Source organism: Orbicella faveolata, unplaced genomic scaffold, assembly GCF_042242905.1.
Source record: "Orbicella faveolata isolate gen_17 unplaced genomic scaffold, um_ofav_v1 contig_34, whole genome shotgun sequence".
In the NCBI taxonomy this organism is placed as follows: Eukaryota; Metazoa; Cnidaria; class Anthozoa; order Scleractinia; family Merulinidae; genus Orbicella; species Orbicella faveolata.
The window spans coordinates 20,365,001-20,372,500 of record NW_028301563.1 but is presented as its reverse complement, the minus strand read 5'-3'; the positions used below and the strand labels follow the sequence as shown (position 1 = coordinate 20,372,500).

At 42.6% G+C, this 7,500-nt stretch overlaps 1 pseudogene; it reads left to right on the top strand.

Moving 5' to 3' along the window:
* LOC149105218 (protein fem-1 homolog B pseudogene) overlaps positions 1-1,319 on the top strand; it is a 2,467-nt pseudogene extending 1,148 nt beyond the window's left edge.
* The last annotated feature ends 6,181 nt before the right edge of the window (positions 1,320-7,500 follow it).

The following is a 7,500-nucleotide window of genomic DNA, read 5'->3' as shown; positions in this document are numbered from 1 at the left end:
AGAACTTTGCGATCCAATCAGATACCGCGGTGCGGTTTCTGCTGACTCAGAGAACTACAAACTATGCATTGGTTTGTGGGAACATGCAATGGAGATAGACCAACGTTGTAATGTGTCAGTCACAGAAGAGTTAGAAATGATGGCAGACTTATTTGGCGAAATGGTGCGCAAGAAAGCGCTTTTGAGATCAGAGTGTGTAGAGGGAATGTTTGAAAAACTGGTTATAGAATATGCAAAACAAACAAAAAAGTTGATGTCCAGTACAACGAAACTGGAGGAACATGAAGCCAATTTGATTAAAGAGGAACTAGAAAAATTGATTTACTGTGCTCTGTATCTGTTAATGATATACACCAAAGTCCAAGTTCCAGAACGTAAGGAGACCACAGGCACTTTTGACTTTCTGCAAAGATTTCTTCGTTTAAACCCTCGCACTCGTAATGGAAATACACTTTTACACTTGGCTACTTGGTATGAAACCGAAATTAAAGAGAAAAACGTGCGCCTTGTATGCAAGCTTCCTTGTGTTAAGACCATAAAGCTTATTATGCATGCAGGCTGTAATGTGAACGCCACTAACACCAAAGGAAACAGTCCTCTCCATTTAGCTGTGACTTTTAGGCCCTGTACCGAAAATCTTCAGCTGTTAAGGGATGTGTTGGAGATATTGTTGGATGGAGGAATCCACGAAGACCTGGTCAACACTGAAGGCAAAACAGCTATGGATATCACTAGAACTGATGAAGCACGCAAGATCCTTTCTGTGAAGAGCAGACTGAGGTTGAAATGCATTGCTGCCAGAGCTGTAAGAAAGTCTGGATTATCTTACGTTGGGACAGTTCCTAAGACCCTTGAAAGATTTATTAGCATACATTAGGCAAGTCACTTTATGAGACTTTGGCAGACTTGAGAGGATCAATGCTGGCAACAGGATCAGGATAACACAATAATATGACAATTATAGTAATGATTTAGCTGTCAATTTAAGTGCTTTGATCCAGCTTTGGTATCATAGGGTTTTATGATTATTAAAGAAAGGCGTGATTAATGTTGTTACTGGGAGCAGAACAGTTTTCTCGTGAGTGTCAAATTTACTTTGGTTTTGCATCACACGCGGCTTGAATTGGCTCTAAAACGTTCGCACCATCCAAGTTAGGCATTCAATCACAAGTAAAACTAAAACCAATCGTAATTCTTTGTATCATATACTAAGTTTTCACTTTGTTTGAAGATTATGTTGTAACACTGACTTTACCTCCTAATTTGTATTTGTAATGGTGATAGGACTGAGTGGAGTCCAATTCGGTCTGTTATCATAAGAGTAATAACAAAATCGGACGACCGCGCAGCGGGAGTCCGATTTGTTCATCACGAGTATGATTACAGACCGAATTGGACGACACGAAGTCTTATTACCAATTAATCATGAAAATTACAATTTCCGAGAAAAGAAGAATAGCCAATTAATGAAAGAATGGGAAAATTTGCATTAAAATACCTGCAAAGGCGATGTAAACATTCTAAGGGAAGGTACGTTTTTTATTGGGGGGGGAGGGGGGGTGGGTCGGGGTATTTTAGGAATTTTTTGCGAAAAAAGTCGTGGCCCTCCCACTTTCCAGAATGGATTAATGCATGACCCTTCACAAATACCTACACAAAAACATCTGACCGTCCCCTCACTTCCTCCAAGACAAAAATAACCGGAAGTGAAAATAACTAACCGGAAGTGTTAGTCACATAACCGCGTCTGCGCACAAAGCAGTTAATTGCGTAGCGTGTGATTGCATGGTGAAAACTTGAAAATGGGTAAGGATGTGCGAGGAATAGAAAGAGGGAAATGCGCTTGTGGTGAATGCGAGGGTTTCATGAGGTCAGATGGAGCAACTTGCTCAGATTAAGCGATTGTTTGAGGAAAGTGAACTAATCAGTGGGGACAGTGCGACTATTAGAAAGTTTTCAGATAAATACATTGTCCCCGAAAAGCTTGTGGCAGAGTATGTTGAGCTCCTTGCCCAGATAAAAATGCGTGAGGAGAAGAAGAAAGAGGAGACTGAAAGGGAGAGAATAGAACGGCTGAACCGGGAGTACAATGACATTGACTGGGTTGGACTGTACAACTCCGATAAGCTATCATCCGTGAGGGTGGATGAGCTATCCGCGCGGAAACATTACCGCCGTCAAAATATGGACGAAAGCGGGCACAGGTCGAGAGAGACAATTATGTTAGCTGGGACAAGATAGTTTTTTGATATAATATTTCGACACCTGTAAATAATTTAGATTAATCTTGACTGGTAGCTTTGCTTGTATATTCAAGTTTTAGGTTTCTATACACTTCGCGTGTTTGTTAACAAATAAGAGTCAACTAAGGGACATGGAGTAATTTTTTCCTTGCCAAAAAAGAAAAAAAACTTTGACCCTCCCCCGGTTGCGAATAAAACAGGTTTGACCCTCCCCAATTTGTAAAAAGTTTACTAACGACCCTCCCCTCCGAAGCCCCGGCCCACCCCCCACCAATAAAAATCGTACCTTCCCTGAGGCCACCGTGCTTCCTACCGGCAATTAAGCGCCAAAAACACAAAAGCAAGCGCGCGCGCGCGCGCACGCACGTAACTACAACTTTGAATTTAATTGGTTGATTTAAACTACAACTTTGAATGTAATTGGCTTATTGAACTGTCCGACAACAAACTGTCCAATAACAAACTGCACCATAACAACTTGGCAAATGAATTAGTGGAAAATAGAAGTTTTTTAAACCAATCGCAATCGAGGAAATTGTAATTTCTATGATTATGAGACTTAAAACATTAAGTATTCGAATGTCGATTGAGTCCTGTCTTCTCTCGACAACGCAACCGTGAAGGATTCCAAAACAAGACCATTAACCTGTAACCCCCCTAATTAACATTGTCTTAGGCTGTACTTTGTGCGGAGGGTTTAATTTCTTAATACACCTTGAGTTTAAATTTAACTCTAGACTGTCTTATTTTAAGGTGTTTTATCATCCGACGCACTTAACGTCTGGCTGAATCAGTCCAGACTAAAAGAAGAAATATGTCAACAGTTAAGATCGACAAGCAAGTCCCGTGTGGGTCTATATAAAATTTACGTATAAGTAGCGCAGTTTAGGCTGCACTTTGCCGCTGTTGAAGTGAATGGAATGAGCATTGTCACAGAACTGTATCAGCATTGTATGAGCACTGAAATATCTTCACTAAGCTTATCTGTGGACTGAAATACACTGTATTGGTGAAAGTTTGGATGCACCACTGGATTCCTCTTAGAAACACCGATCACAATGTTCTATTTTTAAGTCACACTGCCGGTCATCGGAGTGCTTTTAATTTTAATTTACAGTACGGCCCTCGAACTCGGTTAGTAAGACGTGTTTATCGATCAAGGCCTTTTTCGTTCAGTTAGAGTGATGAGAAAAGATTGGCAAATTTTCAAGAGGTAATTGTGGTTCTTTCTGAGGCTGCAAGAGGACGGAGTGTACCGTTAGCAGAAAAAATTGCTTAAGTGCACGCGGGTTACCATTCACGAATACCTTTGAGTTTTAATCTGCCCGACCGTTAAGTTTTCAAAATAGACGGAATGTCTGGAATGGTAATGTCAGGTTATCAACTGGTGTATCCAAGAGGAAATGGTGTGAACAATCAATCTCGTTCCCACAGGTCATTAATGACAGCAATTACTCTCTTTACGTATGTATTAATGAAACCATTATTGAACTTATAGTCTTTCGCAGAATCAAACCGGAATCAAAATTTTCACCACTGCGCGAAACGGGTGGGTTCTGGGTACTAGATTGATTTACTATTTGTCTCCAATGGACGTTATTTACCTTCAAGCTTCCCCTGCATTCTGGCATTTTTTCAGCCCTGATATCCGCCTACTGAGATCATTCTGGCGTTTGCAGGTGTTTCGAGTACATTATGTGAAAATGGAACACGCCAAATTTCATTCGAAGTTTCCTTTCGTAATTTTTGCATACCACGTTCCCGAAACGTAAGCCAAACCGTTCTAAAGGTTTAACAACGTGGAGCTTCAGGCACTGGTTTTGGGTAAATTGAAAGTCCTCGCGCGCGTCATGCCTCACTTCCATGCAACTTCCCCAGAAAAGCCGGATGAGATAAAACACCAAGGATTGCCGGAGGGAATCGTGCGTTACTTGACAGAGAAAAGAAGCCGATTGTTTAAATTAAATGCGCGGCCTTTGTAGTTTAAAATAGATTTGCATCCAGACATCAGAACATCTCATAATTCACCCTGTAACGACCAAGTAGTAGGTCTTATAGATGACGTACATACAAGCTAGAGGCAATATTTTGAAAGGAAAAAATGTAACTGGTCTATACTTAAATATGTGCAAAAATATCAGTATCGTGACAACTGAATTTACTGACAATTATTATTTCTAGTTTGCGAAGGTTGTGACCTCGCAGTTGTCTCAATAGCTGTCTCTGACACAATCGACTTAGTAAGCATTGTTCACAACAAAACAAGCATAGCTCAGTAGAACCTCAAATTTCTGACAAATCTGCCGTGTAGTATGAGTGAAACGCGATTGTAATACTCTTTTGTTCGCATTCAAGCCGCATTGAAGACAGTATAACCTTGCTTTTCCGTTTTCACGCACACGTGTTTCATAACAACAAGACCTATCCCATAATACTTGTTACAGGCAGCCACAGGCAGCCCAGCAGACACTACAAGCCCTCTTTTCCTTGGATTAAAGTACTAATTAACTGGTTAACAAATTTCAACATGACTGGAATAACTCTGTTTGAACGTTTCGACCTGGAAAACTCTCAACAAGTTCACTGTTCAGTGTCCCGTTTCTTGCTGTTCAAGTTTCAACAGAATTCATAAGCATACTAAGTAACTCAAAGTGTTCCACTCCTAACATCGATAGAGTGCATGAAGTCCAATAGAGTTAATAATCGAAATAAAGTAACTCCAAGTGTTCTCCTTAATGTCAGTAGAGTTCATAATCATTTAAATACTCTGGTGTCCTCCTTTCTCTAGTTGGCCTCAGGGGTAATGCTGGAACCTCTGACTCGGCAGTTCCACCTGTGACACTGTCTCCTGTGCTTTGTTGGTCTAGTCCATCGCTTGCCTTCAGGTACTTCTTCACCTCAGTTACATTTCTCTTGTAGTTAACTCCTTCAGGTGATGTAATTGTGACTTCGTTGCCATATTTATTGGTGACCTTGTAAGGTGCATCCTCGAAAGTGGTTGACAACTTATTTTCCTTCCTTTGTTTCACCAGCACTTGGTCGCTAGAAGCTAGTCTGTTCTCCTGCGCTCCCCTTCGTTCATAGTCGGTTCTCCTCTGTTTCATTTCTGCGTCTCGGTATCGTGCTTCACTGTCAATGTATTCACACTTTGTCAGCTCAGGGATCTTTGACTGTATCTCTCTGTTAAACAACAATTTGGCTGGAGAGACTCCAGTGCTGCTATGAGGTGTGGTCCTGTAGGCTGTTAGGAACTTCCTCATTTCTACCTTTAAGTCCTTCTTTTCTGCTTGGGCATTCTTCAAGGTTTTGAGTAGACTTCTGTTTTGGCGTTCTACCGCCCAGTTTGCTTGGGGCCACAAGGGCGTGGAAGTTCTATGCTGTATGCCGTTTGTTTTCAAAATGTTCCAAATTCCTCGGACGTGAATTGTGGTCCATTATCTGTTTTTAGCGACTGCGGGAGATCGTGCGTACAAACTATTCTCTCCAGGCTTCCTATAATGGTGGCAGATGTTACAGACTTGAGGATGTCTACTTCAAAGTAACGACTATAGTAGTCTACGACGACGAATACATACTCTCCGGAAGGTAGGGGCCCCATCAAATCTGCTGCTAGGTCTTGCCAGGGCTGACTGGGGAACTAAGTATGTTTCAAGGGTTCCGGTGGTGTGGGCAAACCAACCAACTGGCAGCCATGGCTGGTCTTGCATTTTGCTTCAACTTGTCTATCAATTCCAGTCCACTAGACCTTGCTGCGGAGTCTCTGTTTTGTCTTTGTCAACCCCTGATGTCCTTCGTATGCCAGATCTACCACTCTGTCGCGTAATTTTGCTGGGATAAGCAGTCTAGTTCCTCTTAGGACTAGCTTGCCTAGAATGGAAAGTTCACTTCTTACGGCTTTATACTGTGGTGGGGCAATGTTCCATTCTCCTGTTGTGATGCATTCTCTTAACTGTGAAATTTCTGGGTCGAGCCGTGACTCTTCTTCAACCTCCTGCACAGACATAGCAGCTGGTGTCGACGTTTCCGCCACAAACCGGATAAACTCTTCTACATCGTCATTCATGCATACCCCCTTTTCCTTTTCCAAGACGTAAAAGTGGGTCAGCAATGTTTTGTTTACCAGGTATATACCGCACCTTGAACCTGTATGGCTGCAGTATCAGGACCCAACGTTCTATCCTTGCTGAATTGCGGGAATTAGTAGAGTAGATAACCTCGAGGGGCTTGTGGTCAGTCAGCAGGGTAAATTCCACTCCATACAGGTACACGTGAAATCTCTCGCAACCCCAGACAAGTCCGAGTGCCTCTCTCTCTGTCTGAGAGTACCTACGCTCAACATCTGTTAGACTGCGGCTAGCGTATGTGACTACTCGTTCGCATCCTCCTCGAACTTGTGTAAGGACCGCTCCTAAACCCACAGGGCTAGCATCTGTGATAAGTTTGGTTTCTTCTACATTGCTGTCGAAATATGCCAGGGTTTCTGCGTTTGCTAAGCTGTCTTTCAGAGCATCAAAAGCACTTTGTTGCTCTGTGCCCACACAAAGGGAGTTTGCTTCCTTGTTAGCCTGTGAAGTAGCTCAGCAATGCTCGCTAAATTGGGGATGAACCTAGCACTTAAGTTCACTAATCCCAGAAAACTTCGTACCTCCTCTGCATTTTGAGGCTCTCTTGCGTCAATGACTGCTTCGACACGCGACTCTGTTGGCCCGATCCCTTGGTTGGACAACAAATATCCCCTGAAAGTCAGTTTTGACATGCTGAACGCACACTTGCCCTGTTCAAAGTAAGCCCCTTTTCTTGAATACGTTCGAAGATCTTCCTTAACCTGGCATCATGCTCTTTAACAGTATGACCATGAATAATGATGTCGTCATGAATGTTGTAAGCACCTTCACACCCCTCTAATACTTGTTGGATAGTATGTTGGTAAAGTTCTGGTGCAGAACTGATACCAAACATCAGGCGTTTTTACCTGAACAACCCCTTGTGGGTGATAAATGTGGTGATCTTTCTGGACTGTTCTTCTAATTCAATCTGATGAAAGCCCCATCTCAGATCGAGCTTGCTGAATACCGTTCTCCCATTGAGTTGGTACAGAACATCATCAACTGTGGGTGTGGGGTGGCGCTCCCTTACTACGGCCTGGTTAGCTCTTCTCATATCTACACAGAGCCTAATGTCTCCAGAAGGCTTAGGGACTATGACAACAGCTTACCCAAGGGGTTGGCCCCTCAACTGGCTCAGTGATGACGTGGCT